The 15218-nt window shown below is 39.6% G+C and overlaps 1 long non-coding RNA gene across 1 annotated transcript; it reads left to right on the top strand.

The window, feature by feature from the left end:
- Positions 1 to 2686: 2686 nt before the first annotated feature.
- On the top strand, positions 2687 to 3867 carry LOC121714794. Its single transcript, XR_006033440.1, has 2 exons — positions 2687 to 3741; positions 3819 to 3867. It is a non-coding gene; the product is annotated as an uncharacterized LOC121714794 (long non-coding RNA).
- Positions 3868 to 15218: the final 11351 nt, after the last annotated feature.

The following is a 15218-nucleotide window of genomic DNA, read 5'->3' as shown; positions in this document are numbered from 1 at the left end:
GATTGAACATTATGTTCACTTTTAAGGTGAGATAGCTTGACCCCACATGGCAATGCATTCACCGTTAAAAGTTTTTCTTTTTTCTTTTTTTCCTTTGCCAAAATAACACAAAAATATTGCATTTATATGCAATGTTAAATACCTTAAAAGTTGTTTTTTGCAATGAAATATATATGATATTGATGATATTTTTTTCATTTGAAATCTAGGAGAATATGTTTATGTCAGATATTCAGAGAGATTTTGATTGACACATTGTTAACAGAGATATAGAGATAAAAAACATTATTTCAAAGTACAAAAAAAAAAATCTTTCCAATCTCCTTTTGATAGGCTCCTCTTTTTATTTCTTTCTCTTTTTTTCTTTTAGTTCCTCTTTGTTTTTGAAATGTCGTTAGCTATGAAGAGGAGGGAGAGAAAGTGTACATTTTCTATGCCTGTCTTCTGTATATAGCAGTAGAGACTAGTAGATGAACTGTCACCCCCAACCCCTCCCTCACCCTTACACACACACCTCGTCCTGCTCAACCTCTGGTCCGTCTGGTCGTGTCCACTCTTGCTTGCCTCTGAGAACTGCCCGTCTGGTTTGGTTTCTCTCTCTCTCTCTCTCTCTCTCTCTCTCTCTCTCTCTCTCTCCATGTTTGCCGTTGACTTTTGTCCCGTGTCCTTACTCTGACAGCAGCCAACTCTGACCCCAATGAGGTCCTCATCCGGACCAAACCTCCATCCATCTGACGGCTGATACTCGATACTCCACCCCCCCCCCCCCCCCGCCCCCCCATCTCCACCCCAACCCCCCTCCCCTGCCTTCAGGATGTTCAGGTGTCCCTTTGTCCTCTGGAGAGATGAGAGGTGTCTACTCCACCAGTGGCCGCAGGTTAAACCGCTGGTTAAGCTAAAATATAAAAATGGGGATGGGGCAATTCAAGTCCACCCTTCAAGTTCCTCACTCTTTGGAATATCCCAGAGAGAACACCCATCATCACTTTACATGGAATCCTAACAGGGATTTAAAGGTGCAGTCAGTGTTTTTTGTTGTGAGAAATTCTAAACCTTGAGTATTTTGTTGGCCCGTCAAGTCTAAACAAAGGCATGTTAAAATGGCTATAACAGATTGCACTGTGTGATAATTGGGGTGGGCTGTTTATGTTTTTTTATTTCATGTCCTTAAACAGGAAGTTCTGAAGCATTTTCATTTTTTCACAACAAAAACTACTTATTGCACTACCTAAGTCTAGGGAAGTGGGTGTTTGACCAGAGGTGAAAGCGCTGTTTAACGGAGTAACTCAGATGCCGGCCTTGCTCTGCCCCAGAGCTGGCCCCTTGTCTTGTTGGCCCATACACAGGGGAGGGGAACATTAGGTGAGTTCATAGTCCAGGTAACAGGTGTCGCTTGACTGAAATGAAGAGCTGTGGCAACGGCTCAACACTCGAAGAGCGTTCACAATCTGTTGATGATAACAAACTAGCACAGAAAGAATAATTTATTTTCAATGGCAACTCAGCTACTTAGCTAACAGCTAGTTAAAGTCATATTTGCCATGGAAGGTTGACAAAGCCATTTTGAATGGTACATTGTCTTCAAACTTTAATATCATATCATTTCACATGGAAAAGACAACCCAATATTTATGAATTTACAATCGGCACAGGTAGCTGCATTAGATGCTAAAACATTAAGGGAAAATGTCCATCAAATCTAATTTTCATTCAATATTTTTTTTCTGCGGCCTTCACATTTTTTTTAATGGTCTCTTTTACATCATTTTTTGTCGGGTGACTTGTATCCTGGACTATACATGGGCTTTTACTGACAAGCGAAATGAGATAGTGTCAGGGGCTTTCTGTAACTGAAAAATTGCTTGTTCTTTCTTAATCTTACCCTCGGATTTTGCAACTGCATTTTGAATCTGTGCATTTGGTTACATGTAATGTCTGTAGCAGTGGTTAGAATGTACCATTACGCCATTGACCCCCCTCTAAAACCTGTGCTTGTGATGTCATTATTGTGAGACACCCCTCAACCCGACCACTCCCCTCTGTCTCTGTAGAACTTTTTGCCACGTGTTGATGAAGGGGGAAAAAAAAACAAAACAAAAAACAGACCTTTAAGACCATGTCAGACTATTCTTTTATATGTTTATTTGTTTTGTTTTGTAAAGTTTTTTTTTTTCTTTCAGTGGTCACTGCAGCACTTTCTGTACATTGACCAATAAAGACTTTCCTTAGAATGAGTGAATACTGGGTCTTTCTCATCATCATTCACTCTCTGCGTGTGTGTTTGTGTGTGTGCTCGTGCGTGTGTGTGTGATGAAAAGTCAAATGTTTCATAAGATATAATATAAATAACATCAACACCCATAGCATGTAACATCCATTGTTCCTCCAGTTGGTCAGTCAAGGTTGCTTGTCAAGTTAGATATGTGAAACATAAAGAGACTTCATTACAGGTGATGGCCACCTAAGCAATATCCAAACACATCTCTTTGTCTTCATTTTACACAACCACTTAGAATGGTGGCATTATGTTGGGCTATGGATCTGTTCTCATGAAGTGAGTTTCAATCAAAGATACAAATCAGTTGCACATTGTCAACAAAGATCCAAGCCAGTTGATTTAATGATTTTCCAGTATGTATGTAATGAGTATGTAAAATATTGAAAGTAATTCCGTGAGGACCACAGAGGTGATTGCCACTATGTTTCTGGGTTTTCCAGGTGAAACAGGGCTTTACCTCTCCCTATCTACACAATACTAGTTAAATATGCAAGAATGGACCCTTTTAAGCAGCAAACATGCTATATCCCAAATTAATTAGCTCCATCTACATAGCCAGCCACTGTTCTAGGAAAACATAATTGCATTGGCCTTTTTGTTGTTTCAACACGCCTAATCTCATCATTATGTGATAAGGTTGGGGGGAGATGTGGAGGACCTGGAAGAGAGAACATAATTCTAGCGTCCATAATTAAGTTTATTAAGAGCAGCACATCATGGTGGTGACCTGGGAGGTTAATTAGATTGTAGAGGATGGGTGTATCGGCACGAGGAGACAACACAGCGGTCGACTAAAACCTCCGGGCCAGATCAGGCACAACTAAGATGGATACGGGCCGCAACAGGGCCAGATCAAATATGGAGTCCGCCGGCCAAAAGGAGGGGTAGGGGACTACTCAGGTGTCTTTTTATTCTTCTTGTGTGTATTTTACTTCATACCATTAATGCCTACAACTGACATGTAATCAGCAGTTGCAGATTATTTTAAATAATTACCTCTATACAGGCACACAAGCAGTGCATGCAGTAGGAATTGCGCACTGTGCAGGTGTGGTGAAAAAACTTTGATAGCCAGTTTTCAAGAGGACTTCATTAAAATAATAGGACAAATAACAAGAAATAGAAAATAAATGAAGAAAATACTAGGGTAACAATATCTAGGCCACATTTAAATGTTCAGGTATACTGAATTTATAATCCACTGACACCATGATGACCATGATTACTACAATGAGTAAAAGTAAATGTTAAACATACACCAATAATGAAAACACACACATAGATAGAGTGTTCTCATAGTTTGCATGCATAGGAATGTGAAAGGTTTAACCAGAAAAAAGGAGTTTCAAGGAAGCAATTTGGTGATAGGCCATGGAGAATAGCACAGCTGAACATTTCTGTTACTTTGCCTTTTAACCATTTTACCTGAAATGTTCGATTATGTTTGTAAACATTAATACAAGGTGAAAACACTCTGTATAATTATACTTTAAAATCCATAGAAATAACGGCAAGGCAACATGTCTTTGATTAAGGACAGAAGTTTAACAGACATGTAACATGTAAACTAACCAAGAAAAACAAAGAAATAAAAACAACAATGATTAAACATATACATTTAAGCATAGTTGAAGATGTTTAGCAAAGAGAAAAACATAAAAGAAAATAAACAGCAAAATCAGTTGCAAGATTAGTAACTTCAGGCTTTTATAGAAATAAGCACGATCAGGACATGGCTTTCACAACATGGACTGAAAAAAAATATTTTTAATAATATTAATGAGAAGAAAACATAGAAACACAATGGGGTCCTGCAGCTTCGTTACTAGGCCCCCAATCATGAAGCAGTCCTGAAGATTTACCATGTAGGCCTATTTAAAGAATTGTGCACAGTGCCGGCCCGAGCCTTTTGGGGGCCCTAAGCAGAATTTGATTTGGGGGCCCCCTTCCACAACGCAGAGTCACCTGTGCTTGGCGATAATTGACAACTTCACACACTATATAATTATAAATTAATACAGTGAGGTTATGTATTAATACAGTGACTGATTATGAACTACTGTCCCCCTGGACACAGATGCATAAGGACTCGGTAGGCTCATTCAGTAATCCATCCTTGCTCACATGCCAAAAATGTTTTGGGGCTCCACTCTAGACTTCTGGCCCCATGTGCTAGGTAAACCAATGTATTGTTATTTACACCAACCCTGTCACCTTTTAATCTTAGAGGGTACTAAAATCACAGATTTATTTGAAACATTCATATTCAAAGTGAAGCACTAAGGGTGGTTTACTGAAGTTGAATTGACAAATAACAAAATACAACAGCATTTGTATTTGTTGTAAAATCTGTTTAATGACTTGTTTTTCAACAGATTTGCAGAACAAATCCGCAAATGTGCATTAAATGAGCAATCTTCAACTACAAAATAAAACCAAAATAGACAAACATTAATAATCAAAAATAAAATGTCCCAAAAAAAATAAATACTTATTCCTACTTTGCTCCTGGCTTTCAGGTATCTGCAACTCTGCAGTGGACGAACCTGCAATGATTAAATAAATACATAAATAAATAAAACAAAAACTATGTTAAATGTGTCATGTCATATTAATATGTGTCATACTATGTAACCATTTGCCATCAAGAAAACCTCACCTTCTGTGTCATCAGCCATGGAGGCAGACACTTGATGAGGTAGAATTAGGTAGAGATGTGCTCCAAAGTACTTCAACAGTGTCTCTGAAAAAAAAAAATATTGCATAAGTGCATATTTGATCGAGCAGAATGAGTTTATTTTGCTATCATTACTTACACTCATCAACAAGCAATTCCACATGTAACAATTCATATTCTATTGGCAAATGAGGCATAATCAAAAGTATACTTAATTGCAGTGGTGAACGCTTAACATGGTGATCTACTGCAGCCTAAATATTAGGGTAGCACCGCTACATCACTTGCCACTATCTTATTCAAATGTAAGTCTATTTCCATCACAGAAGTCTCCCCACCCAACATGGTATATTTTCTCAAACACTACCATCTCTCTCCAAAGATCTTAGAGCAGAGCGCACGTACTGTTCAAACTTTGCCTATGAAGCTGGAACGTTACCGATGCCAAGAGTCGCGCTAGTCAGTGGGTTGGGGTTGGGACTGGGAGCCTAGGCTTAGCCTGCTGTTGCTATCAGACTTAGCCTGCTACTATGTCACATATTATAGAACAGTAATAAACTATCAACACTTTCAGGTGCGAAATCAGAAACAATCCCTCTGTGGTAAATTTGCCTTCAGCTACGTTTTCATGTAGCTACTGTAGTGCTAATGTCCACTTCAGTCAGCTAGCTAACTTTAATTTACAACATAAGCCCACCTATGGCTAGGGTACATGCTTGATTGAACATCCAAAACAATCCCAATATCCTTGACATCTGAAATACACCTAGATAAATATATATTAATGTGAGACATTTCTCTGTTGATGGCGGGGATTTAGCTCTGGTGATGGCTTATATTAGATCATGACAGCTAGCTAGCTACCTCAAGCACAAAACATGCAAACATACCTGTATCTTGCTCGTTTTTCTCCTCTGTCATTTTCTTCTTTCTGTTTTCGGCACCAGAGGGATACTTCCTTTTTTGTGACTTTTCTTAACATTACCGTCTCTTCCGATTTTTGAACTTGATGCAGTGTCTGCACGAATTGTCTATGCACCCGAGGTGTCTAGTTTAATCGTGTGACTCAAAGGCTGGCAGACACAGTAGAGGTAGGCAGGCACTGTATTGATCATGAAATCAGAATTTTCTTGTTTTGAATTATGAATTGTTTCATTTATTCATTCATTGATGTCACTTGTTTACGTTATTTATTATGTAAAAAAAAAAAAAGAAAGAAACTCGATTGGGGCAGCCGCTTAGTTCGCTTATGCCTCGGGCCGGCCCTGATTGTGCAGCATGTCTCTCTTTTGTGTAGTCAAAATGTTGGGATCCATATCAATATGGACCTCTGGTCTTTGGACCTGTTCCATGAAAGTCTCGCAGCTAGAGATGTTGTGAATCTTAGAAGGCTATCGCTGACCTGGTAAGTGTGATCATGACTAAAATCTCTCAGACTCTCATGCTGTGTCACATACACTTTTTTCCCATTTGAATCCAAGCCAATAATAAGGCGGTCACAGTTACTTGAATCTATGTGGTGTGTGAAATTCTCTCTGACATAGTGAGATAGGTAATTTGCTCCAGCTGCGCGTAAGTTACCCACTTCATAGTATGGGCTGCCCTGATTGGGTAGAAGTCGACCATCTTGAATATTATCAATTCTGTTTTGGAATTCATGGAAGCCAAAGCTCCCCTCTTTTGGATTGTATCTCATGACAATCTGCTTGTTGTTGTCAAACCTAATGTACTCTTTAGCAAACCAGAACAACAGCTGTAGCCCATGCCTGGGCTTTGGCCGACCAAATCCTGAATGTTTCAGGTCTTCAATTGTTTTCAGGACTTTAATCGTTTCCATGGCCCTCTGGAGGTAACTAGAAAAATATGTATGTGATGAATCTTAAAAAGTAAAATAATTCACCTTTATAATTTTACATTTAAAATAATATTGCATGTATAAACAGTTTCAAATTACGGCATTGCATCTAATAATGAAACAGCAGCTCTCAATATGCTATATTCAGACACATTGTACCAACACCCTCTTGGAAGTTTCCCCACAAGCTGACAGGATAAAAGCTCACCTAATTACTATTATTACTATTGGAAGTCATGAAATCATTTCTTCATATCAATTCTTTCAATGAAAAAACAAAACACATACCTTCAGCTGCTTGTGGAGGTAGACGATCTCATTACTGTAATCTAAGCTACTTACTACGTTTACTGTGTACCTTTCTTTAAAGCTTTCGTTTCCTAATATATGTAAATACACTACAGAGGAAGCGAAACTGCATTCCATGTACTATAGGGGCGTAACTGGGTGTGTAGCACATATAGGCCTTGGGAAATCCCAAGAATCCCTCAAAAAGTCACACAGGGTCATGTTACAATGGAAAAAAGAGACTTGTACAATCAATTACTTATAATACAGGCAAAGAAACATTAGTGGTAAGTAGTAGAACCCAAGGATTGATACTACACTATATATTAACTGGTGACAGAACCATCCCATTAACCCCTCAGCCTAGTCAACATGAAGATGGAAGGTTGGATGATGTTACAAAGGGGTAAACAATTGTGAAGTAGGGTGTTGAGAGAGGTAGAGATAGTCACCAGGACAAGAAGGTTCCAGTACAAAAAAAAAGTATTTATTTTAAGCTGCCGGCAGGTTGACACAAGACAAACAAGTACATTTAGGGCTCTATCTATAGCGATCTAAAATGCATGGTCACTGGCAAATAGCTCATACATTTAGGTAGTTTTGTTATGAAACGTCAGGCGCCTAGTGCAAAAAGGCGGCTCTTATGTTTCTTACTGTAATTGGGGGCCAAGCAGCGAAGCTGCGAGGCAACCCATAGTGTTTCTACATGTATGTGTTCTTATTATTATTATGACGAAACGCTTATTTGCCATTGAACCATACAGTAAAAAGTGGGGAAATTTGGCACATTGATTCGGTATAGTCATATGATTAATTTCACTAAGTTTCATGTCAAGTGCTCTAGCGCCCCCAATGTGTCAGATCTTGCATTACATCTATGCGCTTAACGTTTCAACCATACAAATTGAGGTATACTTGGAATCCTTGGATGAGGCCGAACTCAACGCCCCCCATGACGTCAATTTCCATGTTGGATCTTCCGCCATATTGGATTTAATCAAAAACACTTAAAAGGCATCAAAGGTCATAAAGTTTGTCCGATTTTGACGAAACTTGGCGCAGATGATCGTCAGACCATGACTCACAAATGCATTGCTTTTTGGAGCCATATTCAAAACCCATCGCCTGTCGTGACCAATCAAGTTTGGCGGCAAAGCCGTCAAACAGGAAGTGAAGTGATATCACCAAGGCTTTCGCGTATCAACACCAAACTCAGTATAGGGTCTCAGGGCCCAATTAGGAGGAGGCTCAATAAATTGATATGTTGAGCGCTATAATTAGCAAAACTACATTTTGGCCTGTATGGGGTGATGTGTTTCAAATTAAAACATATTAGTGATCTCTGTTAATACTTTGGGAGGTCCTTAGGCTGACACATATCAACTTTTGACATTAACATAATTGATTGGACCGCCATATTGGGTTTCATCAAAAACACTTAAAAGTTTTCACAGGTCACACATTTCATTCAATTTTCTTGAATCTTGGCAAAGATGATCTTCAGACCATGCCTCACAAACCCATTGCTTTTTGGACCTATATTCAAAACAGGTCGCCCGTGACGACCAATCGAAATTGGCGGCAAAGCCGCCAAACAGGAAGTGAACTGTTATCTCAGCCAAGCTTTCACGTATCAAACCCAAACTCGGTACATGGGCTCAGGATCCAATTAGGAGAAGGCTCAATAAATTTGGTGGCTTTTGACTACTATGGGGGCGCTATAATCACAGGAAGTAGGCTCATATCTCAGCAACACTTTCACATATCAAAACCAAACTTGGTATATGGACTTCGGACCCCATTCTGAGGACACACAATCAATTTGGTGACCTTCGACCACTAGGGGGGCGCTAGAGTTACAGGAAGTTAGCTCCTATCTCAGCAACGCTTTCACGTATCAAAACCAAACTTGGTACATGGACTTGGGACCGCATCCTGAGGACACACAATACATTTGTTGTACTTTGACCACTAGGGGCGCTATAATTAGCAATACTTTCTCGTATCAACCTCAAACTTGGTACGTGGAGTCGTGGCCACAACCTAAGGATGCACAATAAATTAAGTGACCGATGACCACAAGGGGCGCGATAATTCACAACACTTTCTTGTATCGACACCAAACTTTGTACATGGACTTGTGACACCATCCTGAGGACATGAAAAAAAATCTTTTGACTTTCGACCACTAGGGGGCGCTAAAGTTATAGGAAATGAGCTAATATCTCGGCAAGGCTTTCAGGTATCGAAAGCAAACTTGGTTAATGGACTCGGGACCACATCCTGAGGACGCACAATAAATTTAGTGACTGTTGACCACAAGGGGCGCTATAATTAGCAACACTTACTCGTATCGACATCAAACTTGATACGTAGACTCGGGACCACATCCTGAGGACGCACAATAAATTTAGTCACCGTTGACCACAAGGGGTGCTATAATTAACAACACTTTCTCGTATCGACACCAAACTTGGTACTTAGACTTGGGACCACATCCTGAGGATGCACAATACATTTAGTCACCGTTGACCACAAGGGGCGCTATAATTGGCAACACTTTTTTGTATCGACACCAAACTTGGTACGTAGACTCGGGACCACATCCTGAGGACGCACAGTACATTTAGTAATGTTTGACCACTAGGGCGGCGCTAGAGGAACAGGAAGTGCTGATGCATGTCAGTTGCAGTGCAGTGCAGTTGAGAGACCCTTGGCAATGGGCAAGTGGTGCAGTAGAGACCTTTAGGCAATTGGCAGGCGAAGCAGTAGAGACCTTGGCATTGTCAAATTTATTTGCCATCTCGGCAGCTCAAGTATCTGCAACCAGCTTGGCCCCTCATTGCTGCTTAGCAGCTATATTTAATCATGGGTGTGTTTTGGGCGTAACATCCTTTAAAGGGAATGACAGATGTCATTGGGGGCCAAGCAGCGAAGCTGCGAGGCAACCCATAGTGATTCTACGTTTTCTTATTATTATAACGAAACGCTCATTTGCCATTAAACCATACAGTAAAAAGTTGGGAAATTTGGCACATTGATTCGGTACAGTAATATGATTAATTTCACTAAGTTTCATGTCAAGTGCTCTAGCGCCACCAATGTGTCAAATTTTGCATTACATCTATGCGCTTAACGTTTCAACCATACACATTTAGGTATATTTGGAATCCTTGGATGAAGCCTCAACTCAACGCACCCCATGATGTCAATTTCCGCGATATTGGACCTTATGCAGTTACTATCGTTTGTGTCGGCACCGGTGCCATATTAGAACCGTCTTTCGGTGCCCAACCCTACTTGTATACTATGGTTATGGTTATGTTTATGGGATTTGGCAAACGCTTTTGTCCAAAGTCCGACTTACAAATAAAACAATACAAGTTGGTAAGACTACATTAAGGAGAAATTAACAATAATAAACAATAACGTCAATGCAATCAATAGCCTAATGAAAATAAACAATGAAAATAAACAAATACTATAACATATAATTTACAAACCATAACTCAAAATAAATTATTTTCTACACAGATATGCCTTTAGATCCCTCTTGAAAGACCCAAAACTGTCACAGCAACAGAGAGTACTGTACATATACAACAATACAAACATACAATTGCAGATAGACAGGGACACACCATTACTAGCAAATAGTTAGGCCACCGGAGCTTACCGCCACTAATTATTATTATTTTGACATTTTGAAAGATAATGAGGAAATCTGCTGCAGTCTAGTTTTAGGTCACCAGTGGGTCTTCCAGCAATTACCCACATTTTAGACTTTTTTGACCACACCAAAATCCAGGAGGCTCTCTCTGAGCCCAGATCTCAATCCTATTGAATATCTATGGTGGGAGCTCAAGGTTAAAGTCTATACTTGAAAATCACACAGTTTGGATGAGCTGGAACAATTTCCCATGGAAGAATGGGCTAAGATTCCTAAAGAGAGACATATGGTAGTATCTGTAACTCAATTGGCACAAGAGGTTATTGTCAGTTTTGAGTCAGAAAAGTTACACTTTTTGCCTTGTCATTGGGGGCCTAGCAGCAAAGCTGCGAAGGCACCCATTGAGTTACTAGCTTTTTCTATTATTGGGGGTCTAGCAGCGAAGCTGTGAATGCACCCATTGAGTTATTAGCTTTTCCTATTATTATTCTGCCATTGGAGTCACTCTAGCATCACCAATGGGTCAAAACTGGATTGCATTCATGCATGTGACCATTGAACGGTGCATCTGATTTTCACAAATCAGGCATTGTTGGAATCCCTAGACTTCAATTACGTTACTTTCCGCCAAATTGAACCTCCGCCATATTGGATTTAGTCCAAACTCTACGAAAAGTTTCAACGGTCACAAATTTCATCCGATTTTCATGGAACTTGGCGGAGATGATCTTCTGACTGAGCCGCACAAACGATACTTGCCAGATTTTTCAATTTCAACTTTGTTTGCCCGTGACAGCCAATCAAATATGGCGACGAAGCCGCCAAACAGGAAGTGGACTAACATCTCGGTGACGCTTTGAGTTAACATAACAAAACTCAATACCATTAGTCAGGACACTGTTCCAATCACTCACAGCAATTTTTATGCATATACATTGAACGCTCTAGCGCCACCACCAGTTCAATGTTGGACATGCGTTCATGCGCGGGATCCTTGACTCTTTTGCCTGATTTTCACAATCGTCTGAGTCCTTGGACCATCCTGAGTTCATCGACCCCTATACTGTCACTTTCCGGCATATTGGACCTCCGCCATCTTGGATTTAGTACAAACTCTACGAAAAGCTTCAGCGGTTACAAATTTCATCCGATTTTTGCGGAACTTGGCGGAGATGATCTTCAGACTGAGCCGCACAAATGATACTTGTCAGATTTTTACATTTCAAGTTTATTTGCCCATGACAGCAAATCAAATATGGCGATGAAGCCGCCAAACAGGAAGTGAGCTCTTATCTCAGCAAGGCTTTGATATATGAAGTCCAAACTTGGTAGGGGGACTTGTTAACTGATTGTGATGACGCACTAGGAAATTGGAATCATTTGGCCTCTATAGGGGGTGCTGCAATACAGAAAGTGAGCTCATATCTCAGCAATGCTTTGATGTACAAAATTCAAACTTGATATAAGGACTTGGTTTAATGATTGTTAGGATGCACTAGGAAATTGGCATCATTTGGCCTCTATGGGCGCTGCAATACAGGAAGTGAGTTCATATCTAATCAACGCTTTGATGTACAAAGTCCAAACTTGGTACAAGGACTTAGGACCTGATTGTGATGACGCACTATGAAATTGGCATCATTTGGCCTCCATAGAGCTGGTAAGTCCCGCCCTTCCGCTATCCCCGCTGGACCTCTAGATTGAAAAATCGTTAATGCAAATGAATGTGAGAAAATAATTATTTTCTGGTCCCGTTTGAATTTTGCCATGAATGTGAACATATGTTGTCTGTGAATTTTTAATATAAATTTTCGTGTAAAGAATGCTACAATTGAGCGGGTAGAAGTTTGATGCGGTTAAACTTTGTGTGAGAGCACTTTGTGGACTACAACTTTCCACTAGACGACAGCCAACTAGTTTCCCATAACAACCATCAGATGGTTGAGATGTAGAGGGTTATTAAGATCGACTTTGAACACAGTGAACCATACAACTTTACGATCACACTGTATCATAGTGTTAATGTGTTGAGTGAAGCTAGACATGTTTCGAATATTTTTGTTACCATGTGTGTTTATTCCTGCCGTTACAAAAACTAGCATCTCGGTTAATGTTAGCGATTAGAGCTAGCTCACATCACAGGCGACATGTAGTCTTTCTCGTTATGTCTTTTCCACAACTGATAGCCGAAGAATCATATAATATACTGTCAAACTCGTAACATGAAAAATTATATTAAAAATTCACAGACAACATATGTTCACATTCATGGCACAATTCAAATGGGACCAGAAAATAATTATTTTCTCACATTCACTTGCATTGACGATTTTTCAATCTAGAGGTCCACTGGGGGTTTAGCGGAGGGCGCTGCAATACATGAAGTGAGCTCTTATCTCAGCAACACTTTTTGATGTACTAAAGCCAAACTTGGTACAGTGACTCGGTACTTGATTGTGAGAACGTGATTGGAAATTGCTGTAATTTGGCCTCTAGGGGCACTGTAATGAAGTAAACAGGCTTATTTCACAGCCATTCTTTATCCAATTGCCATCAAACTTTCTGTGAGTGCTTGCTCATGCCATGGCAACGCCATTCCTGCTAGCGCACTGCTAGGCCCCCACATTGCTGCTTGCAGCTATATTTTTTGCTCTTGTTTCAGTTCAGGGCATCAGTAAAATATCTAATTACCTACTGTAACACTAACATGCAGCAGACAGCTTTCCTGAGGTATAGTATAGTCTGCGGTATCACCATTTCCTACAGTAACTACACGTATCATTTTGTTTATTTTGGAGGATGTTCTTTCAAATTATTGTCCACAAAAGCTGTATGGCTGTGGGTATGGCTTTTGGGTGTATGTGGATACAGATATTGAGCAGCTGATCATGGAAATCATTAGCCTGGGTGAACTCAGACGAACTTATCATCAAATTTGAATTTGCTCTGCAGGTTCTGAACAAATTCAAATTTGCCAACAGGTTTGTCTTGGTTCACTCAGGCTAGCAAATCACCTATAAAATGTGTCATCAGTTTTGCAACTGCTGCAAAAGATGCACTTTTAGCACTTTTTTGCGCTTTAGCACTACTGCAGAAAATTTGAAAGTAGGCCGCTTTTCTGTTTAGCTAAACATTGTCCATCATAATCACAAGTTTTTTGTTTCCAGAAAGAACAACTTAAAAGGAAATGTTGTCCGCGTATAGTGTAATTAGATTATAGATAATTCACCTGCAGAAATAAAGTGAAGAAAAAACTAATATATTCAAACATATCCTGGTCAACTCTGGAATTAGGGGGGAAAAGTTTATTAAGACAATAGACCAAGAGGACAACTAATAAAAAATAGACTAACAAAAGTATTGAAGAAAATCACATGCATAACAATATTTAGGCTACATTTAAATGTTCAATATACTGAATTTATTTTTATTTGTTAAGCAAAGAGAAAACCATTAAAGAAAACAGCAAAATCAGTTGCAAGACGAGTAACTTCAGGCTTTAACAGAAATAAGCATGATCAGGGCATGGCTTTCACAACATGGACTGAAAAAGAAAATAATCATGAAGCAATCCAAAAGTTTTATTATATTGGCCTCTTTAAAGAATTGTGCAGCACCTCTCTTTCTTGCGTGTTGTAGACCTAATGTTGGAATCCATATCAATATGGACATCTGGTCTTTGTCTCGTCTTTGCCTTCGACTTTCCTTTAATGACCTCTTCCAAGAAAGTCTCACAACTAGCAATGTTGTGAATCTCATAGAGAAGGCTCTCGTTGAGCCGGTACGTGCGATCATGACTAAAATTTCTCAGATCCTCATGTTGTGTCACATAGACTTTATAGATTTTTCCATTTGAATCCAAGCCAATAATAAGGCGGTCAGAATTACTTCCATCTATGTGGTGAGTGAAATTCTTTCTTACATAGAGAGGTAGGTCGTTTGCTCCCAGTGAGTGTAAGTTACCAACTTCATAGTATGGGCTGCTCTGACTGGGTAGAAGACGACCATCTTGATAATTATCAATTCTGTTTTGGAATCGATGGAAGCCAAAGCGCCCCTCCCTTGGATTGTATATCATGACAATCTGGTTATTGTTGTCAAACATAATATACTCTCTAGCAAACCAAAACAACAGCTGTAGCCCATGCCTGGGGGGGCTTGGCTGACCAAATCTTGAACGACTCAGGTCCTCAATTTCCATCAGGGGTTTAATCGTTGCCATGGCCCTCTGGAAAAGCTGGAAAAAAATGTCATCTGTGATGAATCTTTATAGAAATATAATTCTTCTTTATCATTTTACATTTGAAATAATATTGCATGTACGTTTTAAGGGTAATTTCACAATCAGGCTTTGTTTCAAAAGGGTCAAAAATTAGTATACTGTCTGTCATGAGTAAATATCCCATCTGAAGCATTTCAAATCTTACTTATGGGTAGTACACAGTCTGCC

This window comes from Alosa sapidissima, chromosome 1 (assembly GCF_018492685.1).
Source record: "Alosa sapidissima isolate fAloSap1 chromosome 1, fAloSap1.pri, whole genome shotgun sequence".
NCBI lineage: Eukaryota > Metazoa > Chordata > Actinopteri > Clupeiformes > Clupeidae > Alosa > Alosa sapidissima.
Note: the sequence above shows the minus strand (reverse complement) of the source record. Positions and strands in the feature narration are given on the sequence as shown.